This window comes from Triturus cristatus, chromosome 8 (genome assembly GCF_964204655.1).
Source record: "Triturus cristatus chromosome 8, aTriCri1.1, whole genome shotgun sequence".
Lineage (NCBI taxonomy): Eukaryota > Metazoa > Chordata > Amphibia > Caudata > Salamandridae > Triturus > Triturus cristatus.
The window spans coordinates 272,146,483-272,171,176 of record NC_140591.1 but is presented as its reverse complement, the minus strand read 5'-3'; the positions used below and the strand labels follow the sequence as shown (position 1 = coordinate 272,171,176).

The window sequence follows — 24,694 nt, the reverse complement described above, 5'->3', positions numbered from 1 at the left end:
ATCGCCCGGCCGGCTCTTCTTCAGCCCCCATTTTAGCTGAACTACATTGGCTTCCTATTAGGAAGCGGTCCCAATGTAAGACCTGTTGCCTCATGTACAAAGCCCTAAACGGCCTGGGCCCCAAATACTTGGCCAATAAATTAATCAATAAATTTTCGATCGTAAATCTACGCTCCAACGCCATGGAATTGTTGAAAACGCCTAGAATTCGGCGGGCCCGGACCGGGGCCAAGTCGTTCTCCTGCCTCGCTCCGCGGTATTGGAATTTGCTTCCAATCGACATCCGGAAATGCCCAACCTTTGCTACATTTAAGAAAAAAATGAAAACCTTTCTATTCCTTGCTCCATAATGATAAAGAGGATCCTCCTCCTTCTCCTGTTCTTTTTCCGTCCTCAGAAACAATCAAAGCAAGCGCCGAGATGCCCCCGGGTGATTCGCGCGCTATAGAAAATCTCATAACATAACATAACATAACTGTGGACTATGAGTCTGTTACATTCTCTAGCGGCTTGGGATAAGCGATGTGCTGGAATTATTTGTTCAGATGTCTTATTCCTATTTGTACCATCATATGAATGCTTCGGAGCGAATGATATTGGGCTCACGTGATGACAACAGACTAAGAGTACTCATTGATATACTACTGTGCCTATTGAGAATATGTCTTACTTTGTATTGCCATAAAAGCATAAATAAAGTGTTTAAAAAAAAAAAAAGGATCTAGACCGTTCCTGGCGGGCCTGCCGGGATAAGGTCTTGGATTTACTGGGTCCACTTACCAAGATATTAGACATGGCATAGTAGACCAAGGAGACAGGTCATCTCATTGATCCCACGATCCTCTCAGGTTGGGCACAAAGAGCCCTGTGCTTTCTCGGTAAAGCGAACTTTATCTACCGAGTGTAGGCGCTTCTTATTGATTAAGATCGAACCTCGACTTGAAGAATTAGCATCTACTGAGGCTGGGTCAATAGCGAACGGAGGCCTTTTTGGCGATCCGTTTATACAGGAGCTATCTCGCTTTGTAAACACTTTTTCATAATTGGATAAGGCCCAACAATCAATCAAAAAGGTATTCAGTCAACACATTTTTGGGGGGCCGGTAGAGGTAGGGGGCGCTCTTCCAGCCCTCCTCCCAACACCAACCCCCACAGGGCCCAGACCAGAAGATCCATGCAGTGGCAGGACCAACGGAAATTCGGAGGCTTCTATCCGTCTAGAGGACGCGGCAGAGGCCGTGGAGGGAAGGGCAACCCCAGTGAAGCCAACAATGCACCTGGCGGAACCACCAGTAAGGATTATCCATTCTTTCCGACCAGTGGTGGGGGGAAGGCTGCAGTGGTTCAGACACAATTGGGCGGCAATTACAGGGGATCCCTGGGTACTACCGATGGTGATGTGGTTTCACATAGCGCTCCATGGAACCCCACATCAGATTTCTCGCCCGCACCCCTGGTGTTTTCCAGGGAAATGGCACAGGTGGTAGACAGAGAGATTCTCGACCTTCTGCAAAAAAGGGCTATAGTGCTCGCAACCCTTTACTCAGATGGCTTCTTTTTGTGTCATTTTTTATTGGAGATCAAAGATAGGCAATTTCATAGGATACAAAACAATATAGTAAATCATAAATCAGTATGTAACAAATAATATACATCTGCAATATATTACAGAAGAGGAAAAAGAAAAGGAAAAAGGAGAAGGGAAAAAGCTATATATAGGGAGGGAAAGAAAAGAGAATTAGAATTTCAGGAATCGCGAAGAAAGGGGGTCCACACCTGCTGGAATATTTGTTCTTGGTCTTGCATCCTATAAATTAGCTATTCATAGGATGCTTTCTGTATCATCGCAACCATCCAGTCCTCTTTGGAGGGAGGGCTAGGTGATTGCTACAGTCTTAAAACACATAATTTAGCAGTAGAAAGTGCAGTGAGCAAGAGTCGACTCTGACGTCGTGAAATAGTAGGAAAACTTCTAAAGTCATGTAGAAAAATAGTGGCAGGTGTGAAAGGGAGTGAAAGAGGAATAGTTTCTAGTAGTCTAGCTCCTATTTGCAGCCAAAATTGTTTTTATAAAAGGACATTCAAAAATTAAATGCAGGAGGTCACAATTAGCTCCAGAGCATCTCCAACACCTAGAATGCGATGATTATCGAGCTCGCTGCAACTTTAAGGGAGTCCAATGCCAATCATGTAAAGTTTTAAAAACACAGAAGTTCATTCGTGCTTCATGAGTGCCCTTATCCAGAGCTTCCAATATGTCTGGCCAGGTATCTTCGTCTATGGTGATATGAAGCCGTTCCTGCCATTTATCACGGAGAGTAGCAAGAAGTGGCTGCGAATATAAATAGTTAATCAGAGATCTATATAAACCTAACATGACACCTTTATGTCGGCCCCAGGTTTGTAGTGTCCAAGGGGGAAGGTCAAGACATCTCTTCAGAGAATGTTGAAGTTGTAAATATCTCAAAAGATTTCAGTTCACCACCTACTATAAGTTGATCTAAGATTAAGATTCTTCTTGAGATCCATTCAGGCCAGGAAAGAGCTTGTCCATTAATACGAATGCTTTCATTCTTCCAGATGGGAGCTTTAGAATGTAAACGATGGGCAATTCGCAGTAGACAATTGGCACGTTGCCATGTTTGATATGTGGTATTGAGCACAGGATGTGCAGGAGTAGTCCTAGGTTTACGAACATTGTATAAAAAATTAAGACCATCCTCACATTCAAGTATTGAGCGTTCTATTGTAACCCATTGAGGAGAGTCTGTTGCACCTGGGGGCAAGTAAGACAGCTGTGAAAGGTGTAAAGCTAGAGAGTAGTGCTCTATCGATGGTAGACTTAGACCACCATGGGAGCGGCGTGCTATTAGTTTAGCAGCAGACAAACAAGGTCGCATATTTCCCCAGACAAAGGATCGAATGCGAGAATTTATACTACGAAGTGTGGCTAAAGGTATAATAATTGGGAGCATTCCCAAGACATAAGTAAATTGGGGTCAAGTAACCATTCTCACCGCCTGTATTCTTCCCCACACGGAGAAACTCAAAAGAGACCATTTGGCAAAATCAACTTCCATTTGTGCTATGAGAGGAGAGATGTTATCTGAAACCATTGTTACCAATCCACCGTTGATCAGAATTCTAAGATATTTTAATTGAGATGATTTCCAGCAAAAAGGATAGCCGTCAATAGAAGCCTTTGTGGTACATGGAGAGAGTGGTAGAGCTTGACTTGTGTCCCAGTTCACTTTATAACCAGAAATCACAGAGAACTGTTTAATAATTTCAAGCAAATTTGGTAAGGAACGGGAAAGATCTTTAATCGTAAGAAGGATATTGTTAGATCTGGGGGTCTATAGTTGGCCGAGGTAGGTACCACTGTCCAAATAGGGACCCTTGCTTCTAGTCAGGGTAAGGGGGATACACTCTTTGGATAACCCCTGCTCACCCCTTGGTAGCTTGGCACAAGCAGACAGGCTTATCAAAGGCAATGTGTAAAGTATTTGTACCTTCACTCACAGTAGCACAGTGAAAACACCACAAATGGACTCCACACCAGTTTAGAAAAATTAAGTATTTTTATCTAGACTACACAAGACCAAAACGACAAAAATCCAACATACACTGTTCCAAAATAAGACTTTAAAAAGAGTTCACGGGTTTGCACCAAAATAATCCACCGTTGCGTCACTTTTGGCCCAAAGTACCTGTAGATGCGATAAGAGTTCCAAACAGCAGCTGCAGCGTCAGAAAACAAGCGATGCGTCGCTCCTGAGACCCTGGGAAGGCGATGCGACAACCCCGCTGCACGCAGCGGACGGGTTGTGTCGAATCCGGTCTGTAGGGGGAGCGATGCGATACCTTTTATGTATTCCGGTTTGCAGGTTCTCCGGTGGGAAGCGTCTCGCACAGGTACGATGTGACGATCTTCGGGGTGGCAACGATCTTCGGTGCAGTGGCGATGCGCAGCGCAGCGTTGATCCTCTTCAGTCGCGGCCCCTCGATGTGTCAGCGATGGACTCTGCGACGATGTTCGCAGTGACGGGTTTCTTCTCTCGCTGTCGATGATGCGCTCCACAGGCTAGCGGTGCGCCGGTTCTGGCAGCGATGACAGGTTCTGCGACGATGTTCACAGCGACAGGAATCTTCTCTCACTGGGGCGATGCGCTCTGCAAGCAAGCGACGCATTGGCTTTTGAAGCGGCAACCGGCGCTGCAACGATCTTTGCGGCGACGGGAATCTTCTCGCATTGTCGATGATGCGCTCCGCAAGCGAGCGATGCATGGCAATTGCAGATTTTCTACTCTTCTCCTTTACCAGCACCCCAATCAGCAGGAAACAACCTCCAGAGGCCCCACAACTGGATCAAGCACTCTAGGCAGGTCAGAACTCACACAGCAGAGTTCAGGGGGGAAGCTGGGGGTGAAGTCCTTTTGTTCCTGGGACTTCTTAACAGGAGGCCAGCTCTCCTCAGGCCCTTGGAGATCTTTTCAAGCAGGGGACACAGCAACAGGAAAATCCTTCCCCTCTCCTTGGCAGAATAGCAACAGCAGGTCAGCCCACAAACACACAGCAGGTCAGTCCTTCCTCTTCAGTCTTCCAGCTTTTCTCCTTGGCAGAGGTTCCTTCTTGATTCCAGGATGATCTAAAGTTCAGGGGTTGGGGGTCCTGTAGTTATACCCCAAAAAGTCTTTGATCCCTTTGTGCAGGAGGGCTCTGAGCCTGGTCAAAACCAGTTCTGGGTGTCTCCTGCCAGTGGACACCTTCTTCCTTTGAGAGAGGGGCAGGGTCGTCAGCCGCCCAGCAGGAGGTGGAGCCAGCATTGTGGAAGGCAGGCACAGCCCTATTCATACCCAGGTGCTATCCCCTCCCACCACTCTAGATGCAGATGGAGCTATTCAGCCTAGTGCTGACTCACCCAGCCTCCTGGAGCCACCCCAGCCCCTGTCACCCACAAACCAGACAGTCAATTATCTAACAGGCAGAGGCACACAGAAAGCTTAGACAAGAAAACAGCCACTTTCTAAAAGTGCTGTTTTCAAACACAGGATTTAAAAAGCATCCTTCCTAAAAGATGGGTTATGAAATTCTGAGTTCAGGGATACCAGACTTCAATTTTCCATCATGCTCCTATGGGGAGATATGCAGGTACACATGGGACACAGCATCCCCCATTCTGTCCTATGGGAAAGATGGCCTTTCAATAGTGAAAAACGAAATTGGCAGTATTTCACTATCAGAGCATGTCACCCACACTAGTACATGCTCATACACTGCACCCTGCCCAGGGGGGTACCTTGGGCCTTCCAGAGAGGTGTCCAACTTGTACAGAGAGGGAAGGGTTAGGCCTGGCCAGTGGGGACACTGGCCAGGTCAGCATGGCACTTAGCAACTGTGCACAGGCACTGCGGTGGCAGGCCTGAGACATCATTTTAGGGCTACTCATGTGGGTGGCACAATTAGTGCTGCAGGCCCACTAGTAGCATTTGAATCACCAGCCCTGGCACACTCAGTGCACTTTACTAGGGACCTATTGATGAAACAAATCTGCCAATCATGGATAACCAATAACAATGTACCCAGGGAGCACTTGCACTTTGAAACTGGTCAGCAGTGGCAAAGTGCACAAAGCATCTAAACCAGCAAAAACGAAATCCAGCACAGCGTCAAAAAATACAGGAGGCAGAGGCAAAAAAGTCAGGGGAAACCACGCCAAAGATGCCAGGTCTAACAGATATCATCAACGTATAAGTATAATTTGGATACTCCTCCCGGTTTCGGTATAACCTGAATCCGGGGCGAGTGAAGAATAAGCGAAGCAAGAGGTTCCATCGCTAGAAAGAATAAGAGGGGAGACAATGGGCAACCTTGACGGGTACCTCTTTGAATTGAAATAGGATCAGAAAGAAAACCTCCACAATTAACCTGAGCTGTTGGATTGTCATATAGTAAGCAAACCATAGAGATAAACTTCTTACCTAAACCTAATGCCTCATAGTGGTAAACAAATAAACCCAGTGAATGCGGTCGAACGCTTTCTCCGCATCTAGAGAAAGAGCGACCGCATACTCCGTCAAATCTCTAGCAGACCATAAGGTATGGGCTAATGTTCTAAGATGATTTCTGGATGATCGACCCGGGACAAAACCAACCTGCGAATGATGTACGAGAGAGGGGATGACTTTTCTAAACCTCGCCGCTAAGATACTTGCCAATATCTTGACATCTCCATTTATTAAGGAGATAGGTCGATAGCTGCCGCAGACTAGTGGATCCTTGCCTGGTTTGGGAATAACCGCAATTAATGCCTTATTCAAAATAGGACCAGGAGAAGAAGACTGGATAGCTTCATGGAAAGCAGAATGAAGAACGTCAATTGTTTCCTCTCCAGACCACTTGTAGTATTCTGCAGGAAAACCGTCTTCACCTGGAGATTCATGATAAGGCAACTTGGAAAGGACGGCAGCAATCTCCTCTCTAGTAATATCACCGCAAAGTAACTTCCTATCCTCATCTGGAAGATACGGAAGATCAGTATTTTTAAGATAAGTGGATATCTGGTCGTCAGTTACTGAATTTTCGGGAGTATAACGTTTCTTATAGAAGGTAGCACAAGTATTGGCTATTTCCTGCGGTTTAGTGAAAGATTCAGAACGTATTGCTAGGATGGCCATGGAGGCCTCACGTTGTTTAAGTTGTGCCGCAAGCAATCGGCCTGCTTTTTCGCCTTGCTCGTAATGTCTCCTTTTTAAACATTGAAGGGCATATTCTGCTTTGGAGGTATAGAAGTTATTGCGTTCCATTGCGATTACTTTTGGTGGATTGTGAGGTATATAGACGAGTTAAAGAGATGATTTGAGCCTCAAGTTTTTTTTAATTTATTTTTATTTTAGCGATTTCTAAAGCGCCTGGTGACCCAAGGGTATCCCCGCGCTATGTAACTTGAAATCCTAATGAGAGGGAAGGCGGTCGAAGGGAGTTATTTGGGAAACAGATGGGTCTTTAGTTTTTTGCGGAAAGCAAGGTAGTTGGATTCCAATCTGAGGGCTCGAGGGAGTGCGTTCCAGCCCTTAGCCGCCTGTACGGAGAATTGTCGACCTCCTGTGCGGGCTTTTTTGAATCTGGGGATGCAGACTAGATTCTCATTTTGAGATCGTAGTGATCTGGTTGCTGTATAAGGTGTGATCATTTTACTGAGGATCGCTGGACCAGATCCGTTGTAAAGCTTGTGTGTCGTACACATTGCTTTAAAGTGCACCCTTTGGCGCACGGGGAGCCAATGCAGGGTTTTGAGGGCTGGCTTGGTAAGTTCATTACAGCGTAAAGATGCTGCTTTGTTGGCCAAAGCTGCGTCTCTCATCAATTGTTCGCAGATAGTTGCCTTTGCAGCTGCCTAAATAGTTCTTGAAGAAGAAACTGATGATAAATTGTTATTTAGATAATCCATAAAATTGGAGCGTAACTGAGATTTGTCCTGAGGTGAACGGTACTTTTGGATATTCATGCGCCATGGTTGACCAAGTTCTAGGGCAATGAGAATGGGAGAGTGATCTGAAATTGCGGCTTCCAAGATATGGGATTCAGTAATAAGTGTAACTACAGGATGGGAGACAAGAAAATAATCTATCCTAGGTTGTGAGCCATGAGCGGAAGAGAGAAATGTATATTCTTGATCTGAAGGGTGACAGAGACGCCAATGATCTACTAATCCATGGTCCACTGTGATATCCCCCAATAATGCTCTGTCAGCAGCATTACATCTGTCTAAGGGACCAGTTTTATCTAGAATTGCATCACAAGCTAAATTCCAGTCACCACCAATAAGATAGCTGGATGCACCGATTTCAAAAAGTAGACGATTTAGGTTGAGAAAATAAGAGTACCTAGCACCTATTGGGGCATAAACTGAGCCAACACAGAAGATTTTCCCTCCAATTTTCAATTTAGCAAAGACGTATCTACCCTCCGGATCAGTCCAAGTTTTGATGACTGAGAAAGGTAGGGATTTGCACAAAAGAATGTCAACACCACATTTTCGTGGTTGATTCTTGTCAGAGAGAGGCTGCACAGACAGTCCGCAGTGAATGACCTTTCCCACCCATTCCCGTTGCAACTTGGAAGATTCCAAAGCATTAAGATGAGTCTCCTGCAAGAGAGCTACATCAGTTCTTTTAGTTTTAAGATAGGAAAGAACTTTTTTCCGTTTTATAAAATGTGTAAGGCCACTAACGTTCCATGAAATTATGCGCAAGGGTCGGGGAGAGGAGGATGTATTCACAGCCATATGAGCGTTGAAAACGAAAAGGTATTAGTTTGAATGAGAGAGTTGGTATAAGGAATAGAGAGCAAGGTATTAAGATAATAGAAGGAAGAAGCAAATGAACTATAGTAAACAGGATGAGAAAAGAAAATAAATAGAATTTATTGTGAGAGATGGAAGTAAAAGAAGAAGAAAGAAAGTATACAGAGATTATGTGGAGGGAGGGTGGGATAAAAGAAACTAGGGAAAAAGGTGAAGAGGATGGGTTTTGAACAAGAAGTAATCAGAAAATTATAGCGTTAAAGAATTACCCTTTTCCTATAAGATATAAGGGAGTCTAAGAATATAGAAGAACCACTTGTGATTTATATATAGAAAAAAGCAATAAGAAAGAGTAAATATAAAAAAGAAGGGGAGATTAATGTACTGTACTGTGCAGAATTAACACAGTGTCAATAAAGTGGATCTTTTAGCTACGAGTCTAGACTTGTGTGTTACTCGCGCCGGGGAGCCCCATTCGATAGGACTATCAGTGGTAAGGGAGACATCTACGAAATAATATGGATCACATTCCAATATATTCTTTTGGAATTTAGAGGTTGAAATGAAGAAAGAAAAGGAAACAAGTATCATGGGAATACAGTATAGGAGAAAGAAAGGTATAAGGCATATGTATGACATAATAAGGCGAACCAGACAAAATATAACAATATTATAGAATATTCACTGGAATAATTGTTAACTCATCTAACCAGAAACATATCAGAATAACATTATCTTATATGTAGACAGTGTAGAAAATAAGTAGATAAATCAATAATAGGTAACTTGCTTGTGTCAAAAGGTAGTCATATATTACTATACCAGTAATCCTATTATCTATAGTGAAGAATATAAAAATATAATATTTAAATATTACTATGTCAAGGAGCTATCATATCATAAATATTCAAAAATATATCATAAGTAAATAGCAGAACAAGTGAATATCAAACATTGAAACAATTAATTAACAACTAATTAATTGATTAAATAATTAAAGAAGAGTTGTAGAAGAAATTAGAATAAAAAGAACATACAGATAATAATTATAATTTACAACAGGAGAATGAACTCTGAAGATTTAAAGGATTCAATTTGAGAGTAATAGGGAAATTTGAGAAGAGAAAGTAGAAAAACGAGTAATAAAGATCAAAGAGGAAAAGAAGTAAGGAAATATAGTGTCATCAAATATACTATATAACAAAAGATGGTGAAAGAAAGTGTACATAAAATAAAAATAGACGAATGTGAATAGGTCTAACAAGAACAGGTGACAAAGACAGACAAACCTTGAAGGAAGAAAGAGAGCGAGGGTAAACTAGTTGTCATATGAAAGAATTATTAATATAGAACTATCATTATAACATCTATAATATGAAATAATAGAATATTAAATCAGAATTCAAGGTACGCCCTTCTCAGTAGATGAAGGAGATTTAGAAGAGAAAGAACTTATAGGTAATAATTATAATTCATCATAAGAGAAAAGACTGAAAAAAATTAAAAGATTTAGATAAAAAGTATTAGAGAAAATGAGAAGGGAAAATAGAAGAAAGAGTAATAAGAATTAAAGTGGAAGAAATATAACAATGTCATAAAGAAGGTATGCATAAGAATAAATGAATGTGAATAAATCTAGCTAGAAAAATTGACAAAGACAGACAACCCATGAAAGAAGGAAAAAAGAGATGTTAAACTAGTTATTATATCGGAGAAGTATTAATATAGAGCTAACATCATAACAACATTAATATGAAGTAATAAAATATTAAAACAGGGTTGATCCCTAAACGAGCAAATATTTTATCTGAATCTCTCCTTCTGTTGTAAGAACATTCTGAGTTACTCTGGACATCAAAGACCTTTTTGGTTGATGACGTGAAAAATGAAAAGTATATCACAGAGAGGGAGTCAGTGTAAACCATTTTTAGGGGAGAGACATTGTCCATTGAGCGTCTAAGCCGTCATCTGATACTCATATGAGCATTTACTTCGGTAAATTTTAATGGATGAATTTCCATTCTTTCGTGGATGCAAGAAAACAATCCATTGGTTATAGTTCAGGAAACAACCTTTTCGACTGAAACAGGCTTTAAGGGGGAATGAGATTTATCTCTGACTCTTTCCTTCATAAGGGTGGCTATTGCTTGAAGGGCCTGTGCTCGATCTCCCAAAGAACGTACAGGTCGGTCTAGGTCTCTTCCTCTGTTTTGAGAACGATCTAAATTATGTCGGATTTCACTAGAAGATGTCGTAGATTTCGAGTATGCAGGATGAGAGATAGGATCTGGATCGAATTCTGTACACTCCATATTTTGAGGAGAAATATTGTCTAGAAAATGACAAAGGTCTCCTGGGTCAAAGAAATCTTTGGAGAGTCCATCTTTGGTGATCCACAAATGTGCAGGTTCGAAAAGGCCATATTTAATGTCAAGTAGACGAAGACTGGTCTAAGAGACAGAAAAGCCTTGCGACGTTCGTTAGTTTCTTTTGAGAAGTCTGCAGATATTCTTATTTCATGACCTTCAAATATGCATGGGCCTTGAGTCCAAGCTGCAGCAATAAGTTGACAGGCCTGTTCATGTCGTAAGAAGCAGAAAATGAGTGGACGTGGTCGATTATTTTTGCCGGTGCTGGGTGGTCCAATACGATGGGGTCTTTGCATCTCCAACGGCTGTTCGAAAGTGAGGGCTGTGATCTTTGGAAGAATTTCTCTGAGACCCTTCAATTTTTTCGGGAAATCCAAGGAAGCGGACATTATCTCGTCGGTTTCTGTCTTCCAAATCTACAATTTTACTTCTGAGAAAAAGGAGTTCCTGATCTCGATCTGGAATAGCATCAAGGCGATTCTCTACTGTTTCTATTCGTGCTGTGAGACCGTCCATACAACTCTGGAATCCAGCAATATCTGTTCGAATAGATTTAGTTTTGTTCGTTAAAGTTGATATTGACATTTCCATGCCCTCCAGACGGCGACTTACAGCAGAGAGTTCTTGGAGTATACTCTCCATAGTTGAGTCAGATGATGATGAGGCGGTAGAGTGAGGTTGATTTGACGTCGAAGAAGTGGTACCTCTAACATCCGAATTAGGACGACCTTGGTGTAGGGCCTCAGAAAAGAGGAGTGGCTTTGTAAGCTTTCCATTTGTTTTACCAGCAGGCATTTTCAATTTAACTGCGTTGTTTCTTTGATATAGCACAGTTAAATTCTGTATGTGCCTAATGTGCCTCAATTAACAGATATAAATGTGTATAAAGTGAGCCAAACAGACTCAAGCCATGCTGTTTACGTAGTGTCAGTGGTCACAATGTCAGTGAGTCTTGCCAAAACGGAGTTCAAAATAGAGTTCAAAACATCAGATTGCAGACTCTATCTTACTGACAAAATATCAGGAGGAGAGAATAATTATAAATTGTTCACCTTATTTACCTCAGTGGAATAATACCCACGTTTTATGAGAGGTATTTCATTCAATATATGAGCTCAAATAAACCTTAACTTTAGTCTTTAGCTGTTAGATAAAAGTGAGAAAAGGCAGCACTACATTCTTAGACTCTCCACTGTGTAAAAATTATATTAAAGGCTGCCAAGGAAGACATACTAGGCTTCTTACTGCACAAAAGTGAAAGTATAAGCCTTGGAATACAATGTCTCAGTAAGTTCATAAATTCCACAGGTTTTCCTCAAAACTAGTTGAAACACATATTCAATTAAACTGTGTGCAAATCAAAACATCAGTACAGCCTCATGAGACAATCTACCAAGCAGCACAGGAGCTCCATAAATCTTAATTATAATTTAGCTAGAGCCATTTCAACACTTCATAGGGCAGTTTCGTAAACAGCACATGAACGTCACCAAACTTAATTACATCCCAGCTGGAGTCATTTGTCAGAATTAAAGGTGTTGCTGTTTCTACCTTCAAAGAACTCCTGTCAGCATATCAGGTTCCTCACTGCGTAGACATACAAGCCTAGATATACAATGTTGGAGTCTGTGCACATAAAACACAAATTTTCCTTACAAATGGTTAAAAACAATAATGCTATTAAACTGTGAAGTTTAACACTTCAAAACAGTCTCAAGAGGCAGTCTTCCAAACAGGATTCGAACTCCACAGAGCTTAATTGTAGCTCAGCTGAAGCCGGTCCGGTGATTCATGAGGTGATTATTTTAGCAGAACATGAACTTCACTTGAACTCCACAGACCGGGATAATGTTTCATCTGCCATGCGTCGGAATAAAAAACACCGCCTTTTCCCTCAGACTCTGCATTCCAGTGCCACCTTCGCAGTCTGTGAGGCAAACCTTTATAACGCAGTCACCACTCTTCTAATTTTGGGCATGAAGCAGGAACCGTCTCTGGAGACAAAACAGCTCTGTTTTCTCTACGTGTTTACGGTCCCGAAAGTAGATTAAAAGCCACTTTTGTCTCTTCAAAGAATGCCTGCCACCGTCCGGGACTCCCCTCAGCGCGGAGCTCCGGATTCAAGCGGCCATCTTCATTCGTGGCCAGACCACGCCCCCCCATCAGATGGCTTCTTAAGCAACATCTTTCTTGTCGAAAAGGAGGGCAAGGGTTTCAGACCGGTAATCACCCTCTGGGACTTCAACCAGTCGGTGGTGTACCGCCATTTCAAAATGGAAGGTGTCCACCTCACGGATGTACTATTACCGCACGATTGGTTGATTCGGCTTGACCTGAAGGACGCGTGCCTGATGGTTCCCATTTTTCCTCCCCACAGACGCTTCCTCCAATTCCTTTGGGGCGGCCTCGTTTACGAGTTCACCTGTCTACAGTTTGGTCTATCATCGGCCCCTTGGTGTTTCACCAAGTTGCTATGATCAGCCATGGAGTGGCTTTGGGCCTGGGGCAAATGCCTCATTGTCTATTTGGACGATATTCTTTTAATGCACCAAGAGAAGAGTGTGATGACCGCCCAGCTCAGACTGACTCAAGACCTCCTTCAGGGTCTGGGATTTATCCTGAACGACCAGAAATCGGTTCACATGCCAGCACAAAAGCTAACCTTCTTGGGGTTCAAGATAGATACGGTTCAGCAATGCCTCAGATTGCCCCAAAAGAAAATGCGTCTGATTCTCAGAAAGCTGCAACGGACAATGCAGCGAGAAAAATCCTTGTTACGACATCTAGCCCGGATTGTCGGGCTGCTATCCTCGAACATTCAAGCGATCTTTCCTGGACCCTTGCATTACCGGGCACTTCCACGTCTGAAGACGCAGCATCTGCATCGCGGGCTCTCCTACACACAGGAGATCACCCGATCACAGGAAGCCTGGGAGGAGCTGCAATGGTGGCTCGAACATATGCAGGCCTGGAATGGTCGGGCCATTTTCAATTCAGCCCCCGACCTGATCATTGAGCCAGATGCCAGTCGTCAAGATTGAGGCGCCCGCTGTGGAGACGTTACTACAGGTGGGCATTGGTCCGCGCACGAGCGGTCCATGCACATAAACTATTTAGAGCTTCTGGCCAGATCTTTCGCGATTCGGAGTCTGGTGGACAACAAGATCTCGTGTGCCATCCTCTTGAAAATGGACAATATCTCGGCGGTGAGGTATATCAACAGATTAGGGGGCACACGGTCCAAACACCTGGCGGATTTGGCAAAGGATTTCCGAAACTCTTGTCTGTCTCATGGGCTGACGGTCACGGCAGATTACCTGCCAGGGTCGCTCAATCAGACAGCAGATTGACACTCCAGACACCTTCAGGATTACAGTGCTTGGAAGCTGGATCTTGCGATTTTTCGGAGTCTTATGACTCGGTGGGGCCCCTGTCAGATGGATCTCTTCACATCTCGACTCAATCACCAAGTTCCCCGCTTCTTCAGTTGGCGCCCGGACCCACTAGCGGAGGCGACAGATGCCTTTCTGTAAGACTGGAGCCTGTTTCAGGGGTATGCGTTACCCCCAATCGCCATGATTCCCAGGCTCACTGCACTGGTCTGGAAACAGAAAGCGGAGGTCATTTTGGTGGCGCTGAGTTGGAAATCTCAAGTCTGGTATTCAGTTCTTCTGGAACTTTCTATGGATTTTCCAATCCAACTTCCTCAAACGCCTCGTCTTCTGACGGACGCGGAAGACAACTTGCACCCTCTGGTTCAAGAGGGCATCCTTTATTTAATGGGTTGGAGGGTTACAGGGGACGTATGGAAGTCCCGGGCCTTTCGGAGACATCTTCACCCCTTATCAGGAAGGCATGGGCAGAGCCTACTGTTAAGCGATATAGATCTTCCTGGAGGAAGTGGATATGCTGGTGCTTGCGACGGGGTTTTGATCCCGTGGGGACCGATTTGATCAATGTCGTCAACTACCTCGCGGAACTAGACGACAGAGGTTTGGCCTATCGCTCGATCAATGCGTGTAGGTCAGCGATTTCGACAGGTCACATGCTCGTCCAGGGTATGCCGCCTATTGAGAGGCATACGCCTTGCTTTCCCACCGTTGCCGAAGTATTCCTCTTTGTGGGATGTAAATTCAGTACTACGGTTGTTGCAGTCTTTGCAGGATAATTCTTATCTGTCTCGTAAGGAATTAACAGGTAAGCTAACAATACTCCTTTGTCCTATTTCGTGTAAACGGGTCTTGGATGTCTGAGCCTTGATTATCACGGCGCGCGTGTTCACACCGGAAGGGGTGTCATTCACTGTGGGCCATCGCACGAAGTCTAATACTAGAGTGGTCCACTACCCTGCCTTTCCGGGTCATCCTAAGTTGTGCATGGTCCGCTTTCTTCAGGCTTATGAAATGATGACGGAGGAATACAGACCCCCCAGGAGTCTCTCAACTTCTCATTTCACTAAAGAAACCTTTCTAAGCAGTGCCACCTGCCACAATTGCCCGCTGGGTAAGATGGGTGCTCCTAGAAGCTGGCATTGATACAATGACCTTCGGAGCCCATTCAACAAGGGGAGCCATGGCCTCCAAGGCTTTTTCCCTTGGTGGGAGATTGAAGGACATTTCTGAGAGCAGCAGATTGGTCCTCAGATTTTACCTTTAAGGCCTTTTATTTCAAACTCATCTTGGGCATGGCTTCTCTGGTGGTCAATCAGCTTTGAACTAGCATAATCTGAGCCTCCGGTCCTGACATAGAATATAACATTTCCTAGCTATCGTAACGGAAAGTTTCAATTCTATTAAGGATGCGGAAGCGAGGATTATCCCACCCTTTGGACTCAAGTCCTGTCCCTCTCGGACAAGTGCACTCTGCGTTATGGATAAGTATTCTATTTTAGGAGGTTCTTCGAATACTTTTTGCAGTCTGTCTTAATGCTCAAGCTGTCAATGTGTGCTGGTTAATAGACCTAATTCATTCTTGTTCATACAGGGATAGTAGATGCTTTCCCCTTTTCTGATATTACCTTTTGTTTTTTGCAGGATCTGACCAAAAACAGGACTATTGATGGAAACGCGGGATCTGGTGTTTCGCACGAAGGAAGAGGAAGTGCTGCCCTCTGATATGCCTCATATGGGACTATCTCTATGGTTGTTCTGTTCTTCGCAAAGACTCATGGGATTTGTAGTCTTTGGCTGTTGTGTTGTTTTGTTATTAAGGCTGCTGAGCAATAAAACATGAGAGAGTAAAGCATAATCCTCACCTCCGTGTCCTTAATAGAATTGAAACTTTCCGTTACGATAGCTAGGAAATGTTATATTCCACTCCACACCACATACATCCAACACACTCCAAACCAAAATACATTGGTAAAAGACATTATCATTTACAATGCCTATAGCTAAAACTCTTGCAAATGCGAGACCTTTTGCATTGCAAATGCTTGTTATACCAAGGTTGCAGACTGAGTTTGTGTATTCCAAGAGTCCAGCTCTGGGACTGGGTTTGTGCACTTCCTGTCTTTTGCTTATACATCCTAGACCTAGACTAATGTAGCCGTAGTCTTTTTATTCAGGTTTCAGTAGGAATATGAAGTGGAGGTGGGAGTCTGGGAACTCGAGGTGGGATAGAGTGAAGAGCCTATTTGCGGAAGATGAGTAGACCAATTCAAAAATAAAGGAGAGGCTAGTTGGCAACATCCTAGCAGGTGATCAATATAATAATGCCTGGTTCTGTAATCTGTGCCCTGCCATCACTGTAAATTCTCAGCATACCAGTGAGCTGACAGTAGTCAGGCTCAGCAAAAGGATGGTGCACATTGTGTGCCCCTCCTGCTCTGGATCACAGTCCGTTTTACTGGAGGACATCCACGTACGTGCATGATTATCATATCTGCTGAGACAAAAACCTACAGAATGTGCTCTGGGGAACTTGAGGCAGGTGTGCATGCTGCAGGCATAGGGGGGAGATCACAACTCCCAGAATGCATGACATATGAGGCTTGATTATATACATTTTCTACTAGCGTGAAAATGTATATATATTAACTATATATCTTTGCAATAGCAGACCCAAGCCTTAAGTGCCGCTTGATAAGTATAGTAAGTAATGTTAAGTTCACTCATAATTACAAAGACCAGGAATTGCATGGCACCAAAAACAACATACAAGTTACATTATTACAGAATGAGAATGATTTTACCAATTTGATTAATTAGATAAATTTACAATAGCAATCAGCTTATATTTTAAAGACAATGGAGAAAAAAATTGTTTTATACAATTCTTGTTTATTATAACAGATCACAAATGTAGAAGACATTGACTTTGAGCGTAGATTCCAGAAAATACATGTTTCACAGCTGTCAGACCACTTTCGCAAGGCTAAATCAAGACAAATAAAAGAAATAATTAAAATTAATATATTGAGAGCATCATTATATAGTCCATAATTTCCTCAATATTGGGTAAATGTAGATTTAAAATATTTAAACAAAACCTCATTTGACTAAATCATAATGATTTATTATCTAAATGTTATTTGTTTTATGCATTAAAGTATGTTTGAATATCTTTTTTAAAATAATAAATTATATTTAATGTCCCTTTACTTTCCGATAGAGAGATCTCCACCAACATGTGAAAATTTACTAGTAGTAACTTTGCACTCATAAATTATGTTAAGAGCTTACACGTCTTGATTTGAGGGGTGGTAGACATGTAAGTATACATATAAGTGCAAATCTCCACTCTGAAATGGTGAATAGCAAAAATGTTGAGAGTTACACCTAGGTGTAAGAGTAAACATACACAATCCGATTTACCTTTATGAATCTAGCCCTTCATCATGCTCATCCTCTATTGCAATCCCTACTCTGGCGCCCATTACAAGAATGTACTTTGTTCAAATGGTTGTGTATAGTTCACAAGACATTTTATTTGAATGTTTCTGCTTTCACTCGTAATTGTGCTCACCCTTATGTGACGGACCGTTTATTGATTGAACCAACACGCTTCAAGAAAGGTTGCACAGTTCCTCTGTGTTAGCTGCTAACACGGGAAACACTCTCTGAGTTAGCTTGAGAGCTATCACCTCCCTAAGCAGATAGAGCCTATTCTTTTTTTTTTTTTTAAATCTTTTTATTAACAAAAGCTCGAGAAACCGCATCATACAGAGACAATATCATGAGGATATTAGTTGTCATGTACAGAAGATCATGGTCAAAACATTCTCGGGTCGAGCAGGCCCCCTTGTTACCCCTCATCATATTATTATTCTGTCCCCCACAGCCCTCTGTACCTCCTCCACGGCATCCGCACCCTTTCCCATTTCTTGGCACATCCCCTGCTCTTATACACTGTTTCTTCCGCCTTCTGGCACCAATCGAGGTCACGCTTCCATTTCTCAATCAGCGGGGCGCCGGTGCCCCCGAATTTCTGGCAATATTACGCTTCGCCACCCCCACAGATAATGCCAGCCATAGGCCCACATATCTGGGCCAGTCTGCCTCGCCTCTAATCATTAGAAGTAGCCATTTTGGGTCTAGTGGGACAGGCTCGCCCACCATTTCCGACATGACTTCCGTAAGCTTCCGCCAGAACACGGGTACCTCAGGACATTCCCATAGTACGTGTATGAAGGTACCCTCCTCCCCGCACTCCCTAAAGCACTGCGCTTACGGGACACGGCCCCAGGAAAATAGGTGAGTGCGAGGATAGTAGACCCGATGCAGAACCTTGAGCCTTGAGCCTTGAACCTCTGAATCTGACGCGCATAGCCACTTCCCTTGGGCTCTGGAGCGCTTCCTGCCAGTCCTCATCATCCAGAACCCCAAGGTCGCCGGCCCAAGCCGCCCTAAGAGATACCAATGGATCCGGAAGGTTGTTAATCAGTTGCAGTATATCGTGGAGGTAGGCTTCCCCTGTATGGGGTCCAGCAATAGCCAGTCTTCAAGCGGGGAATATTCTGGAATGGAGACCCCCTGTTGGACGTGAGTGCGCAGAGCATGTAGGAGCCGCAGATGCGTGTGTCGCTGCGAGTCGTGCATATCTTACTCTTTCTGCAGGTAGTCAAACGCGTGAGGGGAGTACCCCTTCCAGACGTCCCCCAGATATTCAATACCAATCAGGCACCAGCCCTTAAGGCCCGACAGCCCAGTCACTTCCCTAAGCGGACTTCTGCCCGTCAGCCTCCCAGCCCAGCCCAGGAATTTTATTGGCGTCTTTCCAACATTGAACCACCACCTTAGTATGCTCCGGCCAGTCCGGGCGCGTCCGCCGGGAGTATAAAAGGGATTCACAGTTGCCCAGCGACATCAACGCCCTATCCACTTTGTATGCCGGCTCTTCCATCCCTACATAGACCCAATCATTAATCACCTGCATTTGGGAGGCTCAATAGTACAGCCTGACATCTGGTACTGCGATCCCTCTATCGAAGACTCCCCTATGTAACTTTTGTAGGGCAATTTTCGTTCCCCCCCCCCCGCCCACAGCAGAGACCGCACCTCTTGTGCTATGCGCTTGAAAATTGTCTGTGGTATCTGAAAGGGAGTGTTTTGCATTATATAAAGAAACCGCGGTAGCATCAACATCTTATAAAGGCCGCCCGTCCCATAAGCGAGAGCGGAAGCGTGCGCCAGTGGCTAACATCAGCAGTTAGATGACTCATTTGGGGCCCCAGGTTACTCGCCAAGAATTATTTTCGGTCCCTGGTGATGTACATCCCCAGGTATTTAAAACCATCCACCACCACCGGGGCCGCGCAGCTCTGAGGAGCCCTGGGGGGGGGGGGGGGGGGGGTCCTGAGAGAGGAAAGATCATCAACTTTGACCAATTGATGTTGGATCCCGAATAGCTACCAAACAACTCGAAAATATGGAGGACCCGCCCTATGGAGTAGTACGACCGTGCCAGGTACAGTACAATGTCATCCGCGTACAATGAGATGCACTCCTCCCAATCCCCCGGCGCCCGCAACCCCCAAATCTCGTGATCCCTCCTGACCCTGTGAGCCAGGGGCTCCAATTCCATGGCAAATAGGAGCGGGTAAAGAGGGCACCCCTGCCGTGTGCCCCTTCGAAGCTAGAAGGATCGAGACAGGGCACCATTCACCCTCACTCGCACCGTCGGCCCCTCATAGGAGTCTGACCCAGCTACAAAAGGAGGGGCCAAAGCCCAGCTGCTGGAGGACCATGAATAGGTACGGCCATTCGATGCTGTCAAAGGCCATTGAGGCGCCCAATGACATCAATGCCGTCTCCTGAGATACGTTACCCTCAGTCATGTGCAGAACCCCATAGAGCCTTCGCAGGTTGTGCCTAGTACTTCTACCAGGCCTAAACCCTGATTGGTCTACATGCACCAGGTATTTAATTACCAACAGCACCCACCCCCTTTGCCAGAACCTTGGCCTCCACATTGATGAGGGAAATAGGCATATAGGAGCCGCACTGATCTGCCGGCTTACCCTCCTTGTTAATCACCAAGATCGTGGCTGACATTTGATCTGCCGGGAGGTGGCCCACCTCCTGCGCCTCCTGCAACATATCCAAGAGCGAGGGGAGTATGATCGTTGCCTCCTTCTTGTAAATTTCAACCGGGAGCCCATTGGGCCCAGACGCCTTCCCCGGCTTAAGCAAGCTCAATGCTCTACCCAGCTCTTCTACTGTGAGGTCCGCTTCTAAATCGTCGTATGCTTCCTGGGGCACCGTTGGTAAGTTAAAATCTCTGAGAAATTCCTCACAATCTGCTGTCGACCTCGTGCTCACTGGAACATATACATGCTCGAAGTGTGCCGCGAAGGCCTCTGCGATGTCGGAATTGGTGGTTTGAAGCACTCCCTCTGCATCGCGGATCCCCACCACCAAGGACCTATTCCTGTCGTGCCTCTCTAACCACGCTAAAAGTTTAAGGGCCTTATCCCCGACATCATACAGGCGGTGCTGGGTGGCCAGCGCTAATGCCCGTGCCTCGCCTTCCACCAGGGCCCGCAGGTCTCGCTGTTTCAGCACCAACTGATGTCGCGCCTCTGTGCTTGATGCCATCTCAGCCTCACCCTCCATCTGACTGATCTCCTGCTCGAGTTGTCTACATTGCAGGGTCTCTTCCTTCTTTTGCGCCCCAATTAACGCCTGTGCCTGCCCCCTCAACACCGTCTTGTAAGCTTCCCAGAGCGTGATATGCGATTGTACGGACCCCTTTCTTTCTTTAAAATAATGCTCGGACCCCTCCCGAAGCTTATCAGTAATTAGCGGATCTCGCAGGCGCCATGGATCTAACCGCAAGAAGGCTGTCCTATCAATAATCGGGTCTCTAAGTGTAGCTCTCAACGGTGTGTGATCAGAGATCCCCCTCGCCATATTGTAAACGTTAGAAAAATCCCCCCGTATCTGCATGAGTGAACAGATGATCAAGTCTAGAGAAAGACCCGTGTCTGGCCGAGTAGAAAGTATGGTGCCTCAGTGTAGGATTGTGTGCCTGCCTTGGGTCCACCAGTCCCAAACCCTTGTGAAGTCCACAAGGCCGCGTTCTCCTTGTGTGCCCGTACGATGGCCAGACCTATCCATTTCTGGGTTCATTACTGCATTTGTGTCACCTCCAATGATTAGGGTGCCTGAGGGTAGGTCCGCTATGAGTGAACTAAGCTGTGGGAGGATCTCCGAATGGAGCCCCCGTGGTATATAACTGGAGCCAAGAACCAGCAGGTGACCCTCCCAGTTGCCTGCCGCCGCGGCAAAACACCCAGCAGTATCTGCCCACGTCTCTGTAATTACCAGGGGCAGCGCTTTGCGTGTGAGGATGCTCACCCCCCTGGCCCCGGACGTAAACCCCCATTTTATAGCCAAACCGATCTAGGGCTTTACATCTGCTTCCCCTCAAATGCGATTCCTGCATAAGAACAACGTCTGGGGAATGCCTTTTCAGATACTGCATCACTAGCGTGTGCTTGATCTTATGGCCCAGCCCGTTTACATTCCAAGACCACAACTTTACAGTATCCGGGTCTCCGATTGGCATCGTCACAAGCTATTGGCAATAGGGCCTCCCTGCTCCCCATCCACTTTCTTCGTGACAACCCTCATTCTCTGCTGGTTATATAGGTCTCAAGTGTAACTTTCTCCCCCCTATAAACAAAGACAAACAACACACCCAACCGGCCCCACACCCCTCTCCCTGCATCCCTGCATGGTGAGTCCCCAACTTCCCACCACCCGAACTTGCAGAGAGCCTGTCGCCCGTTAGAAAAACTAGAACCCATTGTCACAGGGTCGCGGTCTAGCAACCAGCTTGAAGAGAAGTCTAACTGCTATCAGGGATTCTATGGCCCACCGTTACACTCCACCGAGTCCACTCGTGCCATCAGTTCCTCACGACACTGTGTACACACACTAAGCGGCTCAGTCCATTGTGCTGTGGCAATAAGTCCCCTACCCTCACCAACTAAAAGTCCAGGCCCCACTGTTCTGGCAGCAGCACAACTGCCATCTTTCCTCTGTTAGCAGCCCCCCCCCCACCATAAGACTTCAACTCAGTCTCATCCCCCAGGAGGGTCTCACAAAAGTTACTCATCTGTCCTTTGCCGGTGCCTCTAGCTGCCGGACCGGCCTCCAGCCTCATGGCCCGACTCTTCTCCTCTCCCGTCCGTCGCCGTGGCCCTCCCTTGCGGCCCACAGTACGCCAGCCTTCCAGCCAGTCACTCGCCTCTTCCGGCTTGTCGAAAAAATATGCCTTGCCATTGTCCAGGATTTTGAGTCTGGCCGGAAAGAGCATCATGTACTTCACGCTTTGTTCCCGCAGGGCTCGTTTCACACCATCAAAGGAGCGCCGTTGGTGTTGTACATGGAGCATGAAGTCCGAAAAGAACTTAATCGTCGCGGAGGTCACCATGCATCCGCGCAACCTGCAGAATGGCATCTCGATCCCGGAAATTCAGGATGCGGGCAATAATGGTGTGTGGAGGGGGGCCCGGCTGGGGCTTTCCTCCCAGTGCCCTGTGGGCCCGCTCAATTGAGAAAAACTGCGACAGTCATTTCGGCTTCAGATGGTTGAGTATTAAGTCCTCCAGAAAGAGGTCTACGGCGGGTCCCTCCATTCCTTCCCGCACCCCCACTACCCGAATGTTGTTACACTGGACCCTCCCTTCCTGGTCTTCGAGCCGGGCGTATATGTCTGCCTGGTTCTTCGTGAGGGTCAACATCTGTTCCTCGAGGCGTTTCCTCTTGGCTTGGATGTCCCCAATGTCCGCCTCTGCCGCGGACACTTTGTCGGACATTTTGCGGAAGTCGGCCCGCAAGAGATTCACCTCCTCGGTGACTGAATCTACTATTTGTTCCAGGGTGCCCTTCAGTTCACAAATCGCCCTCATAATGTCTTTCAACCTCGGGTCTGGACTCTGGTCACCCGACTCCTCGTAGGGGTCTCCTCTGACCGCCCCCCCCCATCGCGGCCCATGGCGACAGTGTATTTATCAATTTGATTTGTTTGTCCTGGCCCCGTTCCTTTGGAACATCATATGACACAGGCCGTCATAGCCAACACTGTCCATGGGGGATGGGCCACTCGTGCTATGTCGCGGGTGCAGGCGACCCTCCAACTGGTCTCTGCCCCGTCTTTGGAGTCGCCTTTCCACTACAGTTGCGCCAGTCCTGGACTCTTCACAACCAACTAGCAGCCATTCACCTCTCTGACTTCCAGCCACCCGACCGGGCCAGTTTCTCCCAGCCGCCGTGCCTTCCCAGGGCCACAGTCTCGCACCACCAGAGGCTGCGCCCGGTAAATGGACCACCGGGAGGGGGGCACGAACCGCACCCTCACCACTGCAGGCCGCCACTTTGCACCGGCTTCGGCCGGCTCCGCCGTATCCAACACTGTCTGGGGGGGATTAGACCACTTGTGCTGTGTCGTGGGGACAGGCAACCCCCCAATCGGTCTCTGCCCCGTCTTCTGAGGCACCTCTCCACAGTAGTGGCGCCGATCCTGTGCCCTGCTCAGCCGATCAGTGCCTGTTTACCCCTCTGCCTTGCAGCCACCTGACCAGGCCGGTCTCTCTCAGCTGCCGCGCACTTCTCCAGCCCACAGTCTCGCACCATCAGAGGCCACGCCTGGCAAAAGGAACCACCGGGGGGGAGCTCGACCCACACCCCCTTTTTATAGCTGTGCCTCCCCTGCAGGCACTGCTCGCACCTCCTCACCAGCACGTGGGTGCTCCTAGTCAGCTAGGTCCGCCGGGCTGGGCCCACTTGTCTCCGGGATGCACGGCCGCCCCCCCATTCACCCGGGGCGGCCGCCTGGACTCACCGCAGTCTTCTTTCCGCTCTCGGTCGGATGCAAGCAGCCGCGCACCCCAGCGCCGCAGTCTCGCCACCAGCACAGCGCGGGCCACTGACCTTCCTTGCACCCGCTATAAGACCCGCGGCCTCGGCTTCTCCTACGACTCTCGAGGTGCCGCCATCTTGCCGCCTCTCGCTACCGCCTGTTGATCGTCTCTCAGCACCCCCGAGATCGTTTTCTGCCGGTTTTTCGACGGTGCACAAGCGCCGCTGTCTCCACGATCTATCGCCACTCTGAATCGGCCCTCCCAGCCAAGATTATGTCGGCTGTGTAGGGCAAATAATGCTGGTTATTAAAGCAGCTCTCTCAGCCTGCGGCCATCTTCCGCGGCTGCTAGCCGCGCCCCCCATAGAGCCTATTCTTGAAAACGTGTTTACTCTGCATGCACGATAAAAACTGTTTATTCACTCTTCTATAAGCTGACCCTGACGCTGTGAAGCATTTTGATAAATGACTGTTATGACAACATAACAGGTAATATGTTGCACATGTGTGCACTGTGGGTAAAGCATACTTAAGAAAGAAGTGGTTAAGGGGTATGTAAATAATTGGGTTATTGGTTGAGGTGGGTGAAACCCTACTCAAGCAGCAACCACAAACCTTGTCAGGGTGTCACTTATTTGTATACAATGCTTTCTACAACAGTTCTGTTGATTGGTACTACTAAAATTAACAGGAATTACTATTACTCGTTGCA

The 24,694-nt window shown here is 46.3% G+C and overlaps 1 long non-coding RNA gene across 1 annotated transcript in view; it reads left to right on the top strand.

The window, feature by feature from the left end:
• The window catches only part of LOC146801962 (uncharacterized), a 103,731-nt gene extending 87,833 nt beyond the window's left edge, over positions 1 to 15,898 (top strand). The window contains exon 3 of the long non-coding RNA XR_014968083.1: positions 15,708 to 15,898. This is a non-coding gene — a long non-coding RNA (uncharacterized LOC146801962). The remainder of the gene's footprint in view (positions 1 to 15,707) is intronic.
• Positions 15,899 to 24,694: the final 8,796 nt, after the last annotated feature.